Source organism: Papio anubis, chromosome 5, assembly GCF_008728515.1.
Source record: "Papio anubis isolate 15944 chromosome 5, Panubis1.0, whole genome shotgun sequence".
NCBI lineage: Eukaryota > Metazoa > Chordata > Mammalia > Primates > Cercopithecidae > Papio > Papio anubis.
The window spans coordinates 81,385,388-81,410,601 of record NC_044980.1 but is presented as its reverse complement, the minus strand read 5'-3'; the positions used below and the strand labels follow the sequence as shown (position 1 = coordinate 81,410,601).

The 25,214-nt window shown below is 35.8% G+C and overlaps 2 long non-coding RNA genes across 5 annotated transcripts in view; one reads left to right on the top strand and one right to left on the bottom strand.

The window, feature by feature from the left end:
* LOC103885236 overlaps nucleotides 1-12,618 on the top strand; it is a 28,183-nt gene extending 15,565 nt beyond the window's left edge. For 2 of the 4 annotated variants that reach the window (XR_648191.4, XR_001903540.3), the window contains exons 6-7: nucleotides 9,220-9,333; nucleotides 12,577-12,618. This is a non-coding gene — a long non-coding RNA (uncharacterized LOC103885236). Of the gene's footprint in view, nucleotides 1-516; nucleotides 598-1,931; nucleotides 4,737-9,219; nucleotides 9,334-12,576 lie in introns of those variants that run through there. The other 2 variants (XR_002522634.2, XR_004183766.1) reach the window with 2 other exon arrangements.
* The window catches only part of LOC103885237, a 48,376-nt gene that overhangs the window by 13,519 nt on the left and 9,643 nt on the right, over nucleotides 1-25,214 (bottom strand). The window lies entirely within an intron of this gene.

Genomic DNA, 25,214 nt, shown 5'->3' with positions numbered 1-25,214 from the left:
AAAGAAAGAAAAAGAAACATCCAAAACGGGAGGCTGAGTATTGGGGTGTATTCCAATTATGACACAGCTATGGGTTACTTGGTGTTGATAAATAAGTAAATAGCTCTTTGTGTCAGATTCCTCCCTGATGAAACAAGGGAGATTTGCAATACACATAAAGCAGTTGACCCTGAGCAAAGTCCTAAAAATAATTTGTGGGTTACATAAATCAAATTAACTCACACTGACATGGATTGCTAAAGAGGCATTGTGGAATCCACACACAAACAGTGTTGCTTCTAGTCTACCCCACCATCCTCTTTTCAGAGGAGATTACAGGAGAGACATTTCTAAAGACTGGACACTTAAAACAAACTCTCAAATGACCTGGGCTGGGCTGCATGACATGATGCTGCTAGATGAATGGCAGTCTCATGAATGAATCAAGGAACTGTAAAGATGAATTTCAGGCCTTTGTGAAAATGGGTCACAAGAGATCCCCAATTTCAAATGATTGTCATTTCTGTTTCTGCTCAGACATTCTGCATCGGAAACAGATCTGCTCATGAATCCTTGCAAGAAAATCTAGCAGAGTACAACAGAGCGTTCCTTTTCCTGGTGAGCTAATGCACAGGAATATCCATTCTAGAGTCCGTGGTGTGCATGGAATGATATTTCTTGGAATTTCCCAGGGACTGAAACTTCTCCAATGACTATTCGGTTGGGCTCTCAGAATTAGAAATAAACATGTCAGAGCCAGAGGGTGGGTCTGAAAATGGAAATCCTCAGGATGAGACAATATTAATCAGTTGGAAAGGGTGATAACTTTTCTCTGTCCCTAGTTCACAACCTGGGAGTGATTTAGACATTAGGATATGCAGCCTAATTTCCCATTTCAACCCTTGGTTTTATACTTCACTAATTGCTGTTAGTTATTTCTTTAGATAACCCAATAACACAGGGGTCTATTGGTCCCATTATTTGAATAAAGAAAACTGAGGCAGAGAAAGGATAAAAAATTAGTTCCCATCTGCCTGGGATTTTAAAATGTGTTAAATGTCTTACTCTGTTTTACCTCTTTCCATATACATTGGTTTTAACATCCAATCAATGGATGAACCGGCTTGACTTTGCTGCCCACCTCTTCATTCCCTCCACTCCAACAAGAGACAGGCTTCAATAAATACATAATAAGTAGACAAGGCAATAAAGGTTTTTAATCTAATATAATTTAATTTATTGAGGCAGGATCTCGCTTCATTGCCCAGGCTGGAGTGCAGTGGAACAATTATGGCTCATGGCAGCCTCAACCTCTTGGGCTTAAGAGAGCCTCCTGCCTCAGCCTCTGGAGTATCTGGGACTACAGGCATCTGCCACCATGTTCAGCTAATTTTTTTTAATGTTTTGGCCAAGCGCAGTGGCCAAATTTTTAATTCCAGCACTTTGGGAGGCCAAGGCGGGCAGATCACTTGAGGTCAGGAGTTTGAGACCAACCTGACCAACATGGTCAAAACCTGTCTCTACTTAAAATACAAAAATTAGCTGGGTGTGGTGGTGGGTACCTGTAATCCCAGCTACTCAGGAGGCTGAGCCAGGAGAATAGCTTGAACCCAGGAGGCGGAGGTTGCAGTGAGCCAAGATTGTACCACTGCCCTCCAGCCTGGGCAACACAGCAGGACTCTGTCTCAAAAAAAAAAAAAAAAAAAAAAAGTAAAATGTTTTATGGAGACAGGGTCTCACTATGATGCCCAGGCTGGTCTTGAACTTCTGGCCTCAAGCAATCCTCCCACCTCAACCTTCCAAAGTGCTGGGATTATAGACATGAACCACTGCACCCAGCCAAATATGAAAGTTTTTAATTTTTAAGTCAATTAAAGATTGACTTTAAAAAGTTCATTTTAATTCAGAAGTGACCATTTTGTCATTCTGAAATTTTGTTCTTTGTCCTTCAGAATGTTTGTTTACTTGACTGGAGCATCCAGTGTAGTTGGAGTCCCTGCGCAGTAGGAGTAAGTTGCTCTTGCATCCTTCTCAAACCTCACAGAAACACAAGGATTTCACAAAAATCTGTCGATTTCTTTCTTCAACTGCATTTAATTATGATATTTTTAAGACACAGAATTTCCTCTTAATTTAAAGCTTTCTTTTTCTAGGAGCATTTCAGTTTTTTCTTTTCTGTGAAAGCCTGTACATTGTTTTAAAAAGATTCATTAGAAAGTTTGTCTTGCCATGTTTCCAAGAATTCAAGACTTGTAAACTTAAAACAAAACCCATTTTTACCTTTGCAAACCAGCCTCAAAAGAGAAAATAACCCTACTTTAGCTTTGAATTTAAAATCAAATTTTATATTGAAGGAATTCTTTTCCATTTGCCTTCTCACTAACTCATGTCTCACAATTCTGGCTTCATTTTTCTAATATTTACAGTTCCTCTTCAATAACCTTGTCAAGTCAATCTTGTCATAATTTGGGGATGAAGAAATAAAGTTTTATTGTTTTTCAAGTTCAGACTTAGTGTATAGTGTTCACAAAGTGATGAAAAAAAGGTCATTTTGAAAAAATGATTCAAGTTGTCAAATAAAGTAGTGACATCCATTTCGTAGGTGGCCTATGGATAGCAGTCCTGATTTTATGATTTTTTGACCTCTCTGGGCTTTGGGTTTCCCATCTGTCCAGTGAGGGAGTTGGCTGCCAACTCCCCAAGATATAGTCATTAACACAGCAGCCTCGTGCTTTTCGCCATGTCACTGACTACAGCCATTATGTAATATTTCCACTGCTATATTCACTGCACTAATTTTCACTTGATGTTTTTCTTTAATCTAACTCGATTTTTATTTTTAACTTTAAGCATGTTTTAAAAGGAAGCTTTGTGTACCTGCCATTTTAAAAAGTGTCATCTGTATAGTTGGTAACCCAAAAAATTATATTTTAATGAAAACCATACAGTATTATTAAATTCTGGCTCTACATAGTTATCTGCTGAAGACGCTGAGCCTGAGGCTTGTCTTCTATTTCTCAAAAAGGAAGATAAAAGTGTTAGAGACTTCTTTGTTAGCACCAGACTGAGACTTTCTTCTTGATATAATTAGAAGTCTCAAAAAACCTGAAAGAGGCTAATTTTCTCATTGTGTTACTCACTATCCATATGCTTCCTAAAATTATCTTGTACACATTAGTGATCCATATTTCTCATCCCAGAAAAAAACTGGGCTGAATGTTGTTCTTAACAGTTTATTATATTGCAGATCAGTAATTTCAGTTTACAGACACACAAAAGATACAGAGGAGAGGTACATTCCTCTTCTGGTGCTTCAAAAAGCGGAAACACAAGCATCTTGTAAAAAGAGCTGACTCCTCTCTCTACTCCATGACTCTGGGTAACTTGTTTGGACACGAAAAGGTAATAAGAAAGTGTGAATAAGAGCAGGAATGAGAATCCAACTGGTCAACTTGATTTGGTTGTTGTAAAATACCTTTATCTAACAATCAGATTGAAAAATGTCATTAAATCAGTCAAAACTATTTTTGTCAGAGCTGAAAGGCAAATGCTGGAATCCACTTGACAAAGTAGTTGTATTTTCACAGAGAATTGGTGCAGTTTTGGTAATACTGAAAAACTACTCGACCATCTTTAACTTGTTCTAACTACCAGTAGCCATTCATATAGTAAAAGTGAATGTTTTAAAAGCTGAAATGAATAACTATTTCTGCTATACTTGTTCATAGTTTTGTTTGTATGTCTGTGGTTTTTTGTCGGAAGCTTGTGTAGTTAAACACAAAGTAAAACTTCAGTTCAAAAACTTTACTTTCCCCTTTGTTTCCCCTTTGCTGCTAGAGTTACACAAATGACCAAAGTTTATAATCTTTTCATTATCCAGCATGAAGTAAAGATAATAATTAAAGCAGACTCATGTTGAAAGTAACAACAGAAAATTACTGGGATAATTCACTGCTTTTTTTGGTTTTTACTTCTACTGCCAACATAAAACAGCATAATGGCAATTGAGATATCAATATTTTTAATGCTCCATTTTACTTGGCCGTAACTGCAAGGAAACCTATCCATCTCCCTGAGTCTTAAAGACAGTTCCTAAGATTAAAGCTAGCACTAGCCATTTCCGACGCTCACTTCTGAGTAGGAGATGGGTGGTTCACCTTCACCAGAAGCAGTCTCAAAAAATTCCCATGGCATCTGCCATTATGAGAGAATTTCAAGTTCATGTAAGCTTCAGTTGCTCCTTTATGCCTTCAGCTACCTAATTCCTGCTTTACCTTGTCTGGAAAAAAAATAAATGAACACAGTCTGGGTCCACAGACTGCAAGGCAAGTTCCTCACAGGATCTGCAAAATCAAAACCTAGGGTGGGATCTTAAAATTCTGTGACTTGGTGTTGTGGAGAGCAGTGGCCTGGGAATCAGGAGCCCTGGGCTCCAGGCCCAGCTCTACCACTAACTGTGTGACACTGAGCAACTATCCTGTATTTACTGGACTTCAGTATTCCCATCTCTAAGGGAAAAGGAGAGAAAGGATCTAGATAGTCATTTGTTGCTCTAACGTTCCATAATTCTGTCTACTTCCTATAGTGTTACAGTAGTTGTCTAGTGTTAAAAAATAATGTCAAATAATCTCAGACTTCAGAGCAGCAACCTAGTCTGGCTAAAAGTTTTAAAAAGGTCAGGAAGCATGAACTCTCATCAAGCCATGCATTTTATTAAGGAATTAATAATAGACTCACAACTAGATAGATACTGTGATTTTGATTGGCTGGTTAACTCATTGACTCTGCCATGTATTGACTTTCAGGAGTTAGAGAATAATATAAACCTAACCATTAAGCAGTTGATCTTCAAATACACTTGCATTAATATTTTGTTAATTTCATTTTATTTTCATCTCAATGTGGCTAAAATTCCAGAGATAAATATCTTCCTTTATGTGAAGCCCTCAGGGAACAGTATCATTGATACATTTATCATTAAAAAAAATGCAGGCTATCTGCCCAACAATTACGTATAAAAATACATTTGAGTGACTACACCAATAGAGGCCTTCATATTTTGTTAATATTTTGTTAATTTTCTTTTGTTTTATTTTTTAAAGAGACAAGGTCTCGCTCTGTCTCCCAGGCCAGAGTGCAGTGGAGAGATCATAGTTCACTGCAACCTCAAACTCCTAGGCTCAAGGAATCCTCCTGCGTCAGCCCCCCAATTTTCTGAGACTACAGGCATATTCCACCACACCTGGCTAATCCTTAAACATTTTTTGTAGAGACAATGTTTTACAATGTTGCCTAGGCTGGTCTCAAACTCCGGGCTTCAAATGTTTCCGCCTTAGCCTCCCGAGAAGCTGGGGTTAGAGGCACAAGCCACTGCACCCAGCTTAATGCAGGCCTTCATGTAAAATCAGTGGCTAACTTCAAGCTTCACAGGAAGGGCATGTTTCCACAGACAGGTGGAATATTCCCAAGCTGGAGGACTAGCTGAGAAAAGGCACCCAAACTTTATCCACTTAAAGTCTTTACTTTTCCATAACAACTCCATCAACAGTGTAAAACTGAAAACCAAAGACTATGTTTTCCAAATATTTTTTCAAAAGCAAAAGACTATATTTATTTATTTTAAATTTCAGCCAAAATGTGATAACTTCTAATTACACAAGGTTATTGTAATATTCTTTCCTTTTTTTTTTTTTTTTCCCAAGAGCAGTATTCTGACTTTAAGAAATGTAGGCCGGGCATGGTGGCTGACGCCTATAATCCCAGCACTTTGGGAGGCTGAGGCAGGTGGATTACCTGAGGTCGGGAGTTCGAGACCAGCCTGACCAACTTGGAGAAATTCCGTCTCTACTAAAAATACAAAATTAGCTGGGTATGGTAGTGCATGCCTGTAATCCCAGTTACTTGGGAGGCTGAGACAGGACAATTGCTTGAACCTGGGAGGCGGAGGTTGCGGTGAGCCGAGATCACGCCATTGCACTATAGCCTGGGCAACAAGGGCGAAACTCTGTCTCAAAAAAAAAAAAAAAAAAAAAAAAAAAAGAAATGTAGTAGATAATATTAAGTTCCCAAGAGAGTCAGTCAACATCTGTTAAAATTCAAACATTCTGAATAGATAGCTGGTAAACTTTAGTGGGATTTTGTGCCTCAACTTGTTATTAAAGTTACTCCTGAGAAATGATCTTCAGTTTGAATTTCCCTTCCTTTGTGCATTCAGCAAACTAATATTAAGGGCCTACTACGTGTCAGACACACAGTAATCTCATGTGTGTTCCTTAGCACACTCCTTTCCGATGGAGATAGAGAAAAACCACCCCGTGGCCCAAGCTTGGAACCACATCCTGGAGGCCAGATGTCCACCTACTCCTAGAAAAGAGCAGAAAAGATAGTCTGAGGCTAAAAGCCGTGAGAATGTGTTCTGTACCGGAAATCCCAAGATCTCCTTCAGCTCCTCTCTGACTCACTTTCCTGAATTATATACTTCACACCTGATTTTCTTCATCAAGAGGAGGCAGCATAGTAAAGAATAATACTGCCTCTCTAGCCACACAGATTTGTTTCTGAATCCTCACTTCCCCACTTACTAGATGTGGAACTTGGGCATGTTCTTAAAACCTCTTTAAGCCTAAGTTTCTTCTTCTCTAAGTTGGAAATACTCTGCAGGGATAAAATGAGATAATGTGAGTAAAGCTCTTAGTACTGCGCCTGGCAAATGATAAGCACTCAGGAAAGTGTAGCTTCAATTTAATCTTGTCATTAGCTGAGCATAGAGATGACAAATGAACTAAGATTTATTAAGTTCCTAGTGATCCTTGGGCTAAAAGAGATTCTAGAAATTACCTTCTCCCCATTCTCTCTCCCCAACCCCACCCCACACAAGTTTCTTCTTTATAGATTTGAGAGCTAATTCTCTAGCTTGTGTACCGTGCTTTTCCTTAATATCCTCTTTCTAATTCTTCATGATTTACTTTCGAAATATCACTGTATATCAAGAAAACCATCAACAGAGAGAAAAAAGAAAAAGAAAAATGGTAAAAATTTATATCATGACCTAAGAGATATTTATTAGTAGCTATTTCTATGTGGTAGAATTAATGATGATTTTCATTCTTTTGACTTGTGCTTTTTTGTATTTTCCAAATTTTTACATTAGCAAGTATTGCTTTTCAAAGAACGAAAAAGGTATTTAAAAAGTATGTGTGTGTATGAGAGTGTATAGCTGGAGGAAGTGATGTAATAAAATCAATAAAAAGATATGGTTGTAGGAGACTGTGTGAAAGTAACTGAAACAGGCATGACTACTGAGAGAAAATTATTTTAGTAAAAAGCCCAGGACTTTGAGCTAGAAGACATTGGGTTAAAGTCTAGTTCACTGATTTGGTAGTTGTAGGACCTTTGTCATTTAACCTTGCTAAGCCTCATTTTTCTTATCAATAAAATGGGAGTAGTAGTATCATTCTCCTTGTAATTCCAAGTAATTCCTTAAAATTTAAGTGAGATTGCAAGTAAAAAATGTATGATACATTGTGCAGAGTTAGTGCTCAGATTGTAAGTCAGTGGACTCATAATCTGAGGAGTACGTAAATATTTTTAAAAAAGAATTAATCAGAAAATTTAGACAAAAGCTCCTGTACTAATTAACATTATTTCATGCACTTGGATGTCTCATCCATACCTGATGTGTAACATGGTAAAAACTGAATGTAATATCTTTTTTCTTATTTTCCGCACCAAAACCAGCTCCCTTTCTTGTATTTATTATACTGTTGATGAAAAGTTCCACTGTAGTGTATTTTCCTATGTTAATAATATAGATTTATTCCAACCCTTAATTTTGCAATATTCAATCTGTTCCTTATTCCAATTGAGGTTTTCTCTGAAATATTGGTTTAGTTCAACCTTTTGTCTATATTTCCATTGACAATCTTGGCATATGCTGCTCTTTTCCCACTCCAAATGGATTTTTAATTTTTTTGTTTGTTTGTTTGTTTGTTTTTTGGGATGGAGTCTTGCTCTGCCGCCCAGGCTGGAGTGTAGTGGCGTGATCTCAGCTCACTGCCCTCTCTACCTCCCAGGTTCAAGTCATTCCCCTGCCTCAACTTCCTGTGTAGCTGGGATTACAGGTGCATACCACAATGCCCAGCTAATTTTTGTATTTTTAGTAGAGACAGGGTTTCACCATGTTGGCCAGACTAGTGTTGAACTCTTGATGTCAGGTAATTCACCCGCCTCGGCCTCCCAAAGTGCTGGGATTACATGCATGAGCCACTGAGCCCGGCCCCACGTGGATTTTTATGATGCCAGTGTCTCTTCTGAACATACTCAAGTGGCCTACAAATCTTCAAACTTCATTCTCATCACATCACTCTTTTTCATTAAAGCCTTCAATCTCGGCTGAGTGTGGTGGCTCATATCTGTAATCCCAGCACTTTGGAAGGCCAAGGTGAGAGGATCCCTTGAGAACAGGAGCTTGAGATCAGCCTGGGCAACATAGTGAGATCCTGTCTCTACAAAAAAAAAATGGAAAAATTAGCTGGGAGTGGTGGCAAGCCTGTATTCCCAGCTACTCAGGAGGCTAAGGTAGGAGGGTTGCTTGAGCCTAGGAGTTGGAGACTGCTGTGAGCTGTGATTGCAACACCTGCTCCCGCTGCCCTCCAGCCTGGGTGACACAGTGAGACCCTGTCTCTTAAAATAAATAAATAATACATAAAATAAAAATAAAGCCTTCAATCTAAATTCTTCGTGTGACATTCAGGACTCTCCATGAAAGTATAACCAACTGCCCCTCCATCCAACACTGTATTTCTCCAACATCAGTTCTTAGTATTCTAAAGGCCCCAGGTTGGCCCTGTCCTGTGTTCAAATTTACTTCATCACTGTTCTCTACACAGAACATGCCTTTGAATGTTATTGTCTTTCAGAGTTTATGAGCCTCAGCACTATCAACATTTTGGGCGGCATTATTCTTTGTTGTGAGAGACTGTCCTGTGCATTGTAGGATGTTCAGCAGCATCCCTGACCTCTATTTTGTGACAACCAAAAATGTCCCCAGACATTGCCCACTCTCTCAGGGCAGGGGGTAAAATCATCCCCAATTTAGAACCACTCCTCTGCTTCTATGTTTTTGCCCATATTCCATAACAACTGCACTCTCAGATTACACTACAGGTGTACATAATAGTACTAGGGACTTTTTAGAACATTTATCCCAAATTTAACATTTGAATCTAAATTTGTTATAAGGATTCTCCATGTAATTTCCAGAGGGTTGTACAAGAGAATGCTGAATACACTGCATTCATTTTTCAAACATCGTCTGGATAGGATGGTGCTTCATGTTTTCCTTCTTAAAAGGCGGTACGTATTATTAAATGAAAAGATCTCCCTCACCATTAATCCTCAGAAAAGTAACAATTTTTTTTAAAAGTCCTCTTTTATTTTGCTGTGTAAATTACATCAATATGTATTTTTTACATATTATATTATCTTCTTGTCTGTCTATATTAGAACACATGTTCTAATTGCAGTGTAGGTGGAACATGCAGTTCATATCTGAAACTGTCTATAATTTACACAAATGTATCCAATAATATGTTCATTAAATGTTAAACAATCAAGTATTAGGTGCTTTTTATAATGCATAAATTCTTAGTAGATTATCAAGTAAATGTTTAAGAGAGTTTTATTGATTATTGAAGAAATTGTTGGGGTTTTGCATGTACTAAGAATGCATTATTATTTTTCCTATTTACAATATAAATTATTTGCTTCTGCTACACAAAAATTTGCCTTCTCACATGTTTTCAGGAGTGGATTAGATTTAGATAATTAGAAATGGCTATAGTTACAGTATTTGAGGACTTACGCAAAGGTTTGTGCTAAATATTTTGTATATGTTGTTTCTTTAAAATAAATACCAGCAGACATACCTAGACAGGAAAAATAGAGAATAGATGTGGAAGAGAGGTAGAAGATCTCATTTTAAATTTTTTAGAAAATATGAAAGTAATTCTGGTTCTTAATTCTAAGAGGAGATAAAAATCTGCTTGTTATTATAAGGTAGGACATTTTGTTCCCGTACTTTCCAATTTATTTCTCCATCCACTGAATTCTAGCTTCTGCCCCCACCAAATTACTAAAACTCCATTTGCCATATTCATCAATAGCCTCTTGTGGTGAATCCAATAGGTTTTATTCCTTATTGTATGTGATTTTTTGACTTCCTTTAATACGTTTGACCATTAGGTCCCTTTAAAAATACTCTAGTCTCAAATGTTTATCCCAAGCCAAAATTCTTGCCTGATCTGCAGACCCAATGTTCAACTAAACACCAGGCATCACAACTTAGATGTCTTACAGACACTCCTATGATTCAATTATGTGACTGAATTCATCACATCTTCCTCATCCCAAATCTGCTTTTCCTCCTCTGATCACCACTTCAATAAATGGCTTCATATCACCTCAATGTTTTGAGCCAGGAATAAAGCATGATTGGTGAATTTCCTGTCTTTTGCTCCTTTACCCAAACAGTCATCAAATCTGTTGATATTTGTCTTTAATAGCTCTTAAACCTTTTATTTCTCCATCCTCACTGTTACCACCTTAGTTCTGAATCTCACAGTCTTTGACTACTTTATGCAGCAATTTCCTAATTGGCCTCCCAGGTGGTCAACTAAGTATAAAAATAAAGTGCTTATTTTCCTGAACTGACCAATCATGTATGCTAAAATAGATAAGACACCTCACACAGCTGTCAGACAATGCACAATGTGGAATGAGGTACAATGAGACTGCAGGAAGAAGGCAATGAGAGTACTATCAAAAAGCTAGGGGACCTTAGTTCAGGTGGGTGATAAAAGGCAGCTAAATGTGACTACTGGGTGTCATAAGGAAAAAGCCAAATTCTAAGGCAAAGACAAGAACTGAGGATAAGCAACTACTGAAACCAGCCGGAATTACAGACAGAAACCAGGGAGCATTAGTAGAGGGATTTATAGGATTCTGCAGAATATCTTATTTTTATCCAGGCCATTTTTCATAAACCAGGTGTACACTTGCAAGTTCTTATACAACGGCATCTTGAAAGATGTCATGCAGCATCTTCCTTGAGATACATGGTCTTAAGAAGTGGGGTAAAATATTTCAACTGTATCCACAGTTAGAGACGACTGTATTGAGTCACAAATAGTCAATAGGAGGGAATAATAGAGTAAACTATTCCGGAAAAAGATAAAATATATGTCTAATTATATGTCATTTTCAGCTCCTCTACCTCAACTTCATTCTAGGAGATCTTAAGGCAAAAAACTTTGCCTTTATCTCATATATAACTGTTTCTGCTCTGATATCTGCTTAGGCTACTTTGGTCTCCCCCTTAGCTAATTTTGCTTATTTTGAAACAGGATTTTGTACAATTTGTTCCTGCTGCTTGCCATTGTATTAGACAAAGTGTTGACGTGATGTGTTGTTCTTTAGATAGTAAACAGTCTATAAAAATAATTAGTTACAGATAAATAATGCGTATAGCAAAGGATATCATTTTAGCTAAAGTAAATACATGAAAATTGGTAGATTCTAAACAATAAGTTTCTTCAGGCGTAAATTAAAATAATGTTTTGAGATACATATACCTACTATGTACTGACAAAAAATAAAAAATAAAATAATGATAAAATAAAATAATGTTTTGTTTTCCAATAAACATCAACTTCTTGCAAATAATTCTTAGGCTCTGAAAACTACCGTCTCTTAATTTTTTGTGAAAATGTTAATGAAAGTAGATAAAATTGTTCTTTGCCTATCCAAATGTTACAAACTTGTATAGATAAAAATGTGAGGTCACCATATTCCTTGGTTAGTTGATAAATACAAGAAATGTACACAATAGAATATGATATTGTATTCTGTTTTTTTTTTTCAATGTCTTTTTTTTTTTTTTTTTTGAGACGGAGTCTTGCTCTTGTTGCCCAGGCTGGAGTGCAATGGCTTGATCTTAGCTCATTGCAACCTCTGCCTCCTGGGTTCAAGTGATTCTCCTGCCTCAGCCTCCCGAGTAGCTGGGATTACAGGCATGTGCCACCACACCCGGCTAATTTTGTATTTTTAGTAGAGGCAGGGTTTCTCCATGTTAGGCTGGTCTCGAATTCATGACCTCAGATGATCCTCCTGCCTCAGCCTCCCAAAGTGCTGGAATTACAGGCATGAGCCACCACGCTGGGTCTGCTTTTTTCAATTTTAAGAAATTTCATCTGATGCAGGCAAAATAAACATAAAGATATGCAATGTCTGTTTAGCTCTTCATTTTGAAGTGCTAAATACTTTTGTTTTTTGATTCTGATTATAGTCCATAACTGATATTGTCTGTTTCATTGTTTTCAGGGGTAACTCTGAATTCTTTTTAAAGATGAAGAATTATGGAACAGATTATATGAAATGCTGTACAGTTAAGAGTAATTAATAGTGATTATGATAGTCATTAATTAATAAATTCATTCCATTTGTAACTATTTATAATAGTGAAATAGAAAGTGACTTTATGTTAATGGATCATGAGAGAAAAAGAAAAGTGTTTTCTTTTTTTTTTTTTTTTGAGACAAGGTCTCATTCTGCCACCCAGACTGGAGAGCAGTGGCGTGATGATACCTTACTGCAGCCTTGAACTCCTGGACTCAAGGGATCTTCCTGCCTCAGCCCCCCAGGTAGCTGGGACTACAGGTATGCCACCACACCCAGCTAATTTTTTTTTTTTTGTTTTTTTCAGACGGAGTTTCGCTCTTGTTGCCCAGGGTGGAGTGCAATGGTGAGATCTTGGCTCACTGCAACCTCCGCCTCCTGGGTTCAAGCAATTCTCCTGCCTCAGCCTCCTGAGTAGCTGGGATTACAGGCATGTGCCACCACGCCTGGCTAATCTTGTATTTTTAGTAGAGACAGGGTTTCTCCATGTTGGTCAGGCTGGTCTCGAACTCCCGACCTCAGGTGATCTGCCCATCTTGGCCTCTCAAAGTGCTGGAATTACAGGCGTGAGCCACTGCACCCGGCCAATTAATTTTTTAATTTTTTTGCAGAGACAGGGTATCTCTCTGTTGCCCAGGATGGTCTCCGATCCCTATCCTCAAGCAATCCTTCCACCTCTGCTCCCAGATTGCTGGACTTTACAGGTAAGGGCAATTGTACCTAGCCAGAAAGTCTAGGTTTTGGGGAGAGTGGGTGTGTGGAAATGTAATAGAGGATAAAACTTGTTAAAGATATCATCTAAATGCCTTGACCATAGATTTTTTTTTTCCACATTTCTTCTGAGAAGACAAGATTTTTAAAATTATAATATTCTCTACACTCAAATGGTTCAGTGCTGACAATTATACACCACCTATATATTAACATGGTAAAATGCCACAAGGAGCAACTCATTGTTGCTACCTAATGATCTGATTCTCTGTGAACTAAAAAAAAAAAAAAAAAAAAAAAAAAAAAAAGGTGTATTTGCACAAACAAGGTACAAGGTGATGTCAGGATCTATTAACAAAAGTATGAAGGGTCTGAATCAACCAATATGTACCTGGTTGATATTGCCATGTCACATCAGCTCCTAGTCTTCAGTTGTTTCCAGTAAAACCACCTTATATTTTTATCATACTTTACAGTTTGCAGAAAGATTTCACATAAATTATCACATTGGATCCAAAAGAGAATCCAGTGAGATAGGTAGGGCAGATTTTTGTCAATATATACTAATAAGAAACATAGACATCTAGAATGTGGCCATAACATGTAATAAATATGATGCTGATTTATATCTCCCCTCAGATTAGGAGCCAGGGAGGGATGAGAAGTTAATTGAGCTGAGCATCTCAGAAACAGGAAGTCACAGCTGAACAGCAAGAGTTGATTCTACCGAGAAAAGAAATCAGCTTGGACAGAGATCTTCGTCTCAACACCAAAGGCCCCTTTGAGTTTTTCTAGCAAGAGTCCCTAGTTCTAGGAAGCCAAGCACAGGGCAAACTCTGTGTACTGACTTCCAAACTGCTTGGTTTTGGATCCCTTCTCACATAGTCTGAAGGGAAAGGAGGTGTATTTGTTTCATTGGATTATATGGAACATCAGAAATCAGGTGGGGTGGCAGTGGTGGAATCTCTTAAGTCTTTTGAATTCCTTCGTCACTGAACTGGTCCTAGTTAAAATCCTGAGCAAAGAGATTAAACAAAAGAAAACAATATCACAGATACTGAACAAAAAGGAATAGTTCATGTATCTGAAGAGCTCTTTAATTCTAAGCATAGTCAAGGAATAGTTCAGAGGACTTGCCTAAATCAATTTCACTTCAGAATGAAGACAATGTCTGGGTCATTGACCAACATTAATAGAAGAAAAAAAATCATTAGCTAAATAATGAAGTGACAGGAGTGGAGGAAGGTGAGAGGAAAGAACACACTAAAAAGGGAAACAGAAGACATGAGCAAAGTACAAAGGAAAAGGAAAAGAAATTGAATCTTTCTCATTTTTTTCCCCTTTGATAAAACATTCAGAACAAAGATTATAACCATACCTACTGTATAAAGGTTTAACATGCAGGAGATCAACACATCAACATAAGACCAGTTAGAAGTTCATGTCCAAGGTCAATGATACATTTTTCTTATTGCAAATCTTATATGCAGAAATCTAATTATGAGGTATGAGGATTGACCCAGGCAAAAAGACAAACATTTTACAAAACAAAAATACACCTAATTCTCTAAATAAAAATGTTTTCATCAACACATTTAAAATATTATATCTCTAACATCAGGATAAGTTTAAGTCATAATATGGAAAAATGTGCTTTTCAGGTAATGTAAAATACATGTATTTCTGTATTCACAAATACATTCCACTTGCTAAATAGATTTTGGTTTCAATTCTACTGACATATGCTTAATAAACCTAAAGTTCTAACTATGTTCTTTTGGTAAAATGTCAATTTGCACATGTATTCAATTTGCTTCCAGTCTTTTTTCCCATATGTTTATTGACTTTTAGCTTAGTCCCTGAGGTTCTTACAAATTATTTTCTTCTCTCTTAAGATGGGGACTGATCTAGCTCAAGTTACGCACCTAAAAACTTCGTTGTAAGTAAGAAATAGAACAATAAAAATAACAACCTGGAGTTATCTCAGTTATGTGCTCTGTACCAAACAAGACACTTTATTAGGTAAATCAGTTATTAGTGCTTCATTTCAGGATAGTCTCCATACGATGTTTTTGCACCTTATTGTGGATTTTAATAAATTTTTGGCTTAAACAAACTGAAATTTATCAGCTTACATAGTGATATCCACCATAGGCAAATATATTCAGGGAATTTCTGTTTGACTAACAACATCCTCCAGTGAACACCCCCACTCCGTTTTTGTCACACATGTGGTGGTAAAGAGAGGGAAGAGAAAAACCTTTGGAGATGTTGTGGAAAAAAAACACAAACTGTAAAGTCAAAATGCTTGATGGAGAGATTCTATTTTCTCTAGAAAAAAGAATCTTTCAATTTACCTCTGCCTCGAACGATTGTCTGGTCATATTCAGACATTAGTCACCTGCCCTAAGTCACACAGTTTGTAGCACTGCTAGAGAAAGAATCTAAAATGTGATGCTCACCGCATTCAAGACTGTATCCTTTTTTAGCAGGAAAAAATAGAAAAAGCTTTTAAGTTAAAACAGAGTTCATAAACATCAACTAGGGGTTGAAGAGGGCAGTCTGAATCCCCAAATTCTTTACATTCAACTATTCATGGTCCCAGATAACTCTGAAACTTATGGTTTGAAATTTTTGGTTACTGGCTGGCATCCATTCTGATTGGTTGCTATATCCATTTTAGTTGGTCCATTTATACTTAACAGCTTTATTTACTTATTTTAGAAACAAAGTCTCGCTCTGTCACCCAGGCTGGAGTGCAGTGACACAAATGTGGCTCATTGTAACCTTCGACTCCTGGAATCAAGGGGATCCTCCTGCCTTAGCCTCCTAAGTAGCTAGGACTACAGGCACCTGTCATCATGCTTGGCTTTTTCTTTTTTTTCTTTTCTTTTTTTTTTTTTTTTTTTTCAGAGATGGGGTCTTGCTATGTTGCCCAGGCTGGTCCCAAACTCTGGCTCTTAAGCAATTCTCCCACCTCGGCTTCCCAAAGTTCTGAGATTATAGATGTGAACCACCATGCTGGGCCTTAACAGCTTTACTGAGGTAAAATTGATATGTAACAAACTGCTCATATTTAACTATATAGTTTAAATGTATCTCTATGTGTACACCTGTGAAGCCATTACCACAATCAAGATAATGAACACATCCATCACTCCTCCCAAAGTTTCCTCATGCCTCTTTGTAATTCCTGCCTCCTGACCCTCCCCAATGATAACTGCTGATGTGCTTTTGTCCCTATACGTTAGTTTGAATTTCCTAGAATGTTACATAAATGATTTGTACTCATTTTTGTCTAGCATCTTCCACTCAGAATAATTATGTTGATTCTTCCATGTTGTAAAATGTATTCGTGGTTTATTATTTTACATTGCTGGGTAATATTTCATTGTTGGACTATACCAGGATTTGTTTATCTATTCACTTGTCGATGGACTATTGTCTAAATTTTTAGAGTTATTAAGCTGTGCAGTGTTGAACTTTAGATGGGTGTACAACTACTATTCCATTTAGCCTATTTTTCTAATCCTAGTTGGCAGTTCCTCATAATGTAATTCTTCGAAGGAATATTTCTGTTTCACAAAATGTCAACATCTTAGGGTTTGCAAGCTATTGCACTTTTTCTCCCCTTTAATTTAGGCTGGATTGGTCAGCTTAGTCAGTCAACAGTGTTTGAGAGACCTGAATAGCCAAATTAGGAAAAAGTATTGCAAGTTTATCTGAGATCCTTGGGAATAAAGATAGGTTTCCACTGAGTTTCATTGATTCTTTTCTTACTTATTTTTTTGTTTGTTTGTTTGAGGAAACCATGTAAAACTTAGGTGTTACTAACTATTTTAAACAAAAATTAATTACAGTAATACTTATAACTAAGCTAAGAGTAAAAGATATATTTAGTTAGGGGATAAACTCATTTTTATTTTCTAATTTCAAGAGACATTTTAAAAACTAAGAGGTTTTTATTGGAATTGGAAAAATATATATTGATGTTATTTTTTTAACTGAAGGAAGTAAGACCAAGATGGGGCAGATTTCTAATTTTACTGATTGGCACTGTAGGAAAATGCTCATATTTCACAGGTATAACATTATTAATGCCCAATCCCGTAGTCCTTTTTCATGCAGAACTCCCACTGGGAGTACCACATGAGAAAGAAATGCAGGATGAGACCCGATTATTATAACTCACAAGACTAATTATGACTTTGAGTTTTCCTGGATAAGCTAATTCTTTCTGCACCCTGGGATCAGTAAGCACAAAAGTAGTCTCACTAGGGCTTCACTGCATTTAACATTATGTATATTTACAAATAAATTCAGAGACATTAAACAGTACTTCAGTTCTCCTCCATTTTCTTTGTAGTTTGTTTTTAAAATTATACAAAAAATTTAAGACAATGCCACAGGTGTAGTTTTACTTTAAAAATAATAGTAAGGTACACACCAGTCATTTATTTTTTGGCTTTGACTCATCTGTTTTAAATAGACTATTTATTTTTATCAGCGTCACTGGTGAGTAAGACTAAGGAGGGACATCGGAAAGCAAGGATTAAAGAGAACTTCAAAGAAAAAAGTACGATAGACAAATGGGAGTTGGAAGGAAAAGACAGAAAGAGAACAACTGTTGTAGATAAAAGAAGACTGTGGCAGGAGGGGCTTAATTTTATTTTTATTTGTGGAGAGCTTTGTGAATGACATAAAATGATTACATATTCTTGAATGATTTAAAATCAGTGTCTGATTTTCTGGCTTGACAAATCTCACAATCAATGATTCCAGAGTTTTCTATGATGCCACTATCAACAAATCCCTCCAACAGCCTTTTTTATTCAGTTACCCATTGTATCTCTATATGAGAGAAAGTCTCTTTGTGTACTAAGTAATTTCCATGTTGTGAAGTTTCTTGTCTTCAGATACCTTCAATTTTATGCTTTAGTCAGAAAACTCACATAGCATTCAAAAAGGAAAACTCAAAGCAATATAGACTTTTGTGCCCTTTACAAAGAATTAGAGCTGTGTGCCCCTACCAATATAGCAATATATTATATAAGGTCAATACTCCTTTTCACATGCCTCTAATACAGATACATTTTATGAGGTAGAACAGCAAACACTGAATCCCTCTAGTAGAGATACACAAAACAAGTAATTATAGTTAGTTGTAGAAAAATAATTATGCAGTTGTGTGATGAAAACCAGTTTTTAACTGGGAGGGGAAATTCTACCAAAAAAGCACTTGGAAAAGCTAAATGTTGTGCTCTGGGAAACTTCTAAATGCAGCTGTATCACCAAAGAGAGGTACCATGGTTTTGTTTTTTTTTTTCCCCCCGTAATAGCACATTGTACAATGGTACATTGAATGTAATACAGTATGCTCATGTACAAGGCACATATAATTACTGCTATTTTCTGTTGACTTTTCTGTCTAAGTGACCATTTTCTCTATTACCCACTCATATAATATTTTAGCAAGAATACCCTTTATTGTCACTTAATGCTTACCAGGTAGTCCTTGATTATGATTAAATAGACACCAAGGATCACTAACAGTTCTTATTTGGTGTCAGCTATTACTATCATAAATGTTACTGCATATTCCATATGTTCAAGATACATATAATAGCATTTAATATAGGAAAAAAGCAAACGGGGCTTTATTCATAATGTGGCATATTTTTCTATACATTAGAGAGGACATTAATGAAATGTGTACATTTCCACAGAAGGTATTTGTCGCAAATATCTAATGTTCATTTTGCTCTTACGTACACCTAACCCTCATTGAAGCCAAGAGGATTTTGCTTCCTTACTGTTAAGCATGGTTGTTCTGGGCCCTTTTAACTAAATCCACTACCATGAATGAAGTTAGAGCAGAAACAGCAAGTACAGCTGCATTTAGGCTTATATCAGCATTTCTGTTTAACACATTTTTAAACTACATTTAAGGAATGTGGAGGTTATGACATGAAATGACAAAACCCAAGCGTGTGAGCTGGATGAGACTATCTTTAGCCAGGCTTCCTGGGCCAACGGGAATGAAGTATACGGTCTAAAGAAAGAGGTTCAGCTTTGCCTCAGAATTTTCAGGAATGTGGAGGCTCTTTTTAAAGTCTTAATATTAAGCATATCTTATCTATATACCATAATGGCATCTGTGGCCAGCAAACAAGCCCGTGAAGCTCGAGGAAGTTTCCATCCTAATCCTTTCATTGCTTCTTGCTACTTCCTCCTCCCTACAGCCATATACTGGACTCCATACCACTACAAAATGAAAAGAGCAAACAAATAAGACTACCTTTGGTGCAATTTCCATGGTTGCTTTCAAGTGAAATGCAACTTTTCTGCGTTTAGTAATTTGAGTTACTAAACTCTAAAACTGGTTTAGTAATTTGGGTGTAGAAAGGAATTGGTCAAGATAGAACCTTTAAATATCCATTTTATTATATGATGATCAATGTTAAAATAATGACAAATCTATCTATATTGCACATACCTGTATACATATATCTGTATATTCTTGTGAAATATAGAAACCCTGGTGCACATACCAAAGGATCTGTATTCATTTTTGCTTAGTTATTATCATTAATATCTTTGGGACATGTATTCATTGTAAATCTATCTTTATCGCCTCATTTTCTAATCAGTTGTAGAGCTTGATAGTAAATACACATGTTAGTGTGATATATTACATTGTCATTAATAACAAATTATTATGTATCATATTCTAAATGTTTTAGCAGACTAACATTTTCTCTTGGCAATTTAAATGATACAGCATAACCAACCATAAATTCTGAAATTGTATCTACTGAGATTTTGAATAAAAAAATTATTAAATCTGTTGCTATTTTGCAAGCTATTTGATTTTTAAAATGGTAATGTTTTCTTTAAAAACTTGGAAAAATAAATATTTGTTGCTAATTTCATACATTTATTTTGGCATACAGCATAGTGATTATTAATAATTGTTCTCTTTAAAAAGTAGATCTACTCATTAGGGGGATTGGGTTTTTAAATATAATGTTAAGATTAGTGTAATTAAGTACTTTGAATTCTTAAATACTCATTTAACCACTCCAAAAAAAAAATATATAAGTTGAATGCTTTTAAAAGTTCTTCAAAAACCATTGTCAGTTTTATTTTGTAAAATCTACTTCAAAAATTAGTCGACTACTGTGAAAGAAATGCTTTTAATAGAGAGATGAAAAAAAGCGGGGAGGAGGGATTCAGGAGGAGAAAAATGTCAAGTGAATCAATATGATTAATTAAATTAAATGTGGATTCATAAAGCTCATATTCACAGATTTACACAATATATTCACAGTGACATTTAAAACATGTTTGGAAATCCCTAAATAAAGTCCCACGTACATGAAGACATTTTTCATCTTTAAAAAATAAAAAAAGTATCTACGTAATAAAATCATATATCTTTACTGCTAACTACTATATATGTTAATAGTTCTTTGACAGAAAAACAATTTTCAGCTGTAAAACTTTTAAAGGAAAATATATCTAGTTTTGCTACTTTCTGAGTTTATCCTTAAGCCTATCCATAATCTTGGCTACAAATATAGCATAAATACTTTTTCTTGTTTTTAATTCATATCAAGGTCGTTTTGGTGTTAAGCCATTAAATTTACAACTCTCTATGCTGTTCTTCTACTGGGTCACTAAACTGTTAAAACTTAGCAGGTCAAATATTTATAAGAATAAATGTTAATTTTTACAAGTTGTAAAATATGATGTAGAGGAAAAGAACTGGTTCTTAAGTTTCTGAAATATATTGCTTTAAAAAAAAAAAACCTCAGGCAACACAAAGACAAAAGTGATACCTTAAGCCTACTTGTAGAATTAATATGTCTGAATGATAAAAATGACAACAGGGTCTTTAACACAACATAACACCTAAAATAAGAGATTTGGAGAGAATATCCAGGTTCTGACAGTACTTACTGGTGTGATTTTTATGTAAGTCAATTTAACTTAAGAAAATTAATAGTCTTTAGGTATTAATTCTGAGTTGTTTATGATTACTCTGTCACAAAAGTCTATTAATGTTAGTGGGTTTCTCCTCCAATCCTGTGTATTTCATATTAGTATAAAGCCTTTTATTCCTGCTTTCATGAAGAGTATATTATATTGCTTTCACAACAATTCAGTCATAGCTCAAGCTATTTTAACAAATGACAATTTTTCCCTGTAAAAATGTTCCAAGATGAAGATTTTACATCACAGAGAAAATGGAGGAAAATTGAGAGAATACTTTATTTCCTTTAGTAGCTTGCTATTGATGATGAAAAACAAGGAAACAAATATAATTGGTAAAACAAACCCCAAAGGAAGTTTCAAGTATCTCAAATAGGGGAATATTCTTAGTTGTAAATAGCTCAATTTTATTTCTAGAACCTAAACTATGTATCCCTACCCACCCACCGCTCCCCTACCACCACCAATCTTGCTTCCAATTTCAATACTTCAGCCTTATCAAGTAAACAAGCTATTGTTAGAATAGAAAATCCAGCTAAGGTTTGAGGGCTGCTGCCACGTCCCTCTCTTCCTAGCACAATTCGGTGCCAATAGCTTTTGGAAAAGGGAAGAAAGAAAGGTCTGCCACTGTGGTGCGTGGAAGTAAAGGGGCAGAGGGGCATCACTTCAATCTCTTGGCTCTGGTTTTTTCTCACTCTCGCATCTCCAGAGAAAAGAGATGCTCTTCATTCACAAAACAAAACAAGAAAATCTCTATAATTATTTTTGGCTCAGCTCCATTGAAATTCATTCTCCTGGAAGCGTCTCTGTTTTAGATTAAAACAATGCTTAGAATATTCATTCTCTGCTCCCCTTTTCTTGCTTTCTCTCTCACTACCCCTGCATGCCACCCACCCCCAACCCACCCACCCACCACCATTTTCCTCTTGCTTTCTCTATTTCTCAGTCTTGGCTTCTTTTGCTCTCTGCCCCTGCCTTTGGTTATATTTTTTCTTAATAGTACCAAAGTTAGGCCTCAGAGATTGCTAATACCAGTGCCTACAAGTGCCTACTCAAGGTCTCCATGTTTAATGTCATTTGTTCAATCTCCTCCCCTCTTTCAGTCAGGGAATTTTCCCAATCCTGTGTCACTGGTCATATTTTATGATTGTTGATTTGCTGATATAATGTTTCAAACCAAAAAATAGATCACTTCTTGTTTTATCCTGTTCAGTAAAATTGGGAATACAATTTACTTTCTCTTTCTTACAGACCTCTCTTCAATATCTAGTCCTCAAAAGATGAATAAAATCTTCGTTGTCCATAGTACATGGTAGTTATTAAATTTCAGCAGAAAAGCATAGAAAATTATTATTTAAAAAATCTAAATTTTACCATTTAGTCAGACAAAATTTAATGCATGAAACAAGGATATAACTATACAAATTTTTTTTTTATCACTTTTAACCTTGATTTTTTTTCTTTATGGTAAAACTTTTGGCTCTTCTCTTTGCTAAGGGAAAACAATTTCAGCAAATGGAAAGTCGAATTCCTTTTCCAAACAAAGTTTGTGTGTACATATTAACTAAAGTTATTTGTGCTGTGAAATGTGGGGTCCTGTTTCCTGAAACAGTGGATTCATTTTGGATCCTACTACAAGACAATAATTTTATTTATAATGACTTACATCCTGTAGAATTCCAATTTCTCATACCTTTCAATTTTTGGTGACTGTAGACAAAAGTTGCTGATAAACCTTTTACAGAAAGAGGCGGATCTGATACCTACATTCATTAATATTAATGCATTATTCTGTTTCTTACTTTCTAATTGTAATAATGAATTTGAGTTCGTTTCAAATTCTTGGTTGTTAGCAAAGGCATCCAACCTTAGTACCCATCACCCGTGGAGTGAGCTTCCTATTTAGGGGTACATTTCTGCTCCTTTGAACAATGAATGTTTTATGTGGATACTGTATTCATATATAAGTAAGCCCTACCCTTCCTGCACCATCTTGACAAACAAAACAAAATCCTGACAGTTGCCTAGATCTGAAATGTCTCTAGGATTTCCTATATGCTCAACAACACAAAAGCAATTGTGCAAGCGTGTATTTAAAAGAGTTTGAAAATCCATTCTAAGACTTCACAAGAACTGATTACTGAACTCCATTTGGTTTACCAAATAAAGAGGAGAAAAGAAAAAAAAAAGGAAAAGCACACACTGCCGTTAATTACACTGTAAACATTAAATAAATATTCTTTCTTTCTATCCTTTGCCCTTTTCAAAAAGAAAGGTGGTAATTTACATGTACTGTGCCTCTTTCCTCTCATTGTTTTAATTCCTTTCCTTCTGGTTTCTTTTTACTTCTATAGAAAAGAGGTGGACATATTTGAGAAGATAGAAATGTTTACCTAGTACATTTGTACATTTTCTTCATGTAAAGAAAGAGCGTAGGCACCTTCTACTTTGTCTTATGACCTTTGTTAAGCCACTAATCTGGAAGCTGCATTTTAATTACAAAATATTGTAAAGGAATATAGTAGGAATACACAACCTTTGATTCCTAGCCAAATGAGAGAAGTTTAATAGCAATGTATGGTTGCAGGAATGGTTATGCTTGGGATCCATATGCATGTTCAACTCACACATTCAGGCAGTGCAATAAAGCAGGGAAAAAACAGCTGATACACAAAAGGGACCGTCTAGACAGTACCCCATCAGTCTGGCTAAATTTGGTGCTGGCATTCCCAATGGGATTGTAATATAATTGTTCTGGTGTCTGCGTTCATTCTCCCTGTCAAACACCATTCCAAATATACATCCTTCTCCCCCCAACCATTCTTGTTCCACAAATATGAAGCCCAAACTGTGCCATGTTGGAGAGGGTGTTAGATGGCTCAAGCCAAAGAAAACGTTGTAATTTAGCGAAATCACATTGTTTAATTCCTTAAAAAAAAAAAAAAAAAAAAAAAAAAAAAAACCCTGTTACATCTTAGCTCCAAATAGAATTAATTTCAATCAAATTGTAATAATTTAAATTAAGAACATGGAAAAGATTTCAATGCAAATACAAACAACCTGAAAATATTCAGCACCTTAGATGAAAGCAAATAGGCCTTTTTGCTCCCTTATATTTATTAGCCTCTGTCAGAAAATTTAACAGAAATCAGAGATGTGAAAGTGTAATGATCGACATGGATCATAAATTCTAATGAGGAAAAAACCTAATGAAAAAAATGTTAAGCAAAAGCATTGAAAAAAGGCAAATTGTGTATTTTTTCTTTCTTGTGCTTAAAGCCATAATTTTTTTACTCTAAACACCTTACGAAAGTTGAAATTGTGATATTTATATATGAACAACTTCATAGTTTTGGCTTTTTATAAAAGAAACCAGCCATACTTACCCACAAATTTATAATAACTATCAATTAATATTTTTTAAATATTTTGGTTTAAAACACTGAGAAAATGGAAATCACTACTTACAAAACCGAATAAACCAAAAGGGACACGATTAAAATGAATAATACACAGATTATTGGCAAAAACATTTATAATCTAAAAACTTCCACAATGTTGAAATTAAAACTGTCAGATTCCTTTTTTTAAAAAAAAGGAAAATTCAGACTTTAGGACTACCATATAATATAACCACAGATACATTTATTTTATTTTCTGTTTTAACATGTCACCTCTGGGCATTGTTTAGATATTAAAATTGGGCAGTAAACCTATATTTTAATCTTTTTTTTAATTCCAAAAAAAATATTTTGGGAAAGAAGCTGGGCTGTTTGTTTTGTCTTGTTTTATTAAGTGTAAATCTATGTTTGTACTTCTGATTTTGGAGGTTTAATAATCCTTTCCTTGATGCTGTAAATAGAAATTGGTCTCCCACCTCCCAGCAGTTTTGAGATTCTAGATTAGGAACCCAAGTGAGTGAAGAAATCTCCCAACCCCCATCAGGGACTACTCTAACTAAAGAAAAATCAAAGAAAATACTTCAGGCACTACATCCTGCCTTTATCCAACTTCAGGAGGCTGAGAGACAAACACACCAACCAAAACGGGGCACAATCGAGAAATGGCTGTTCCAG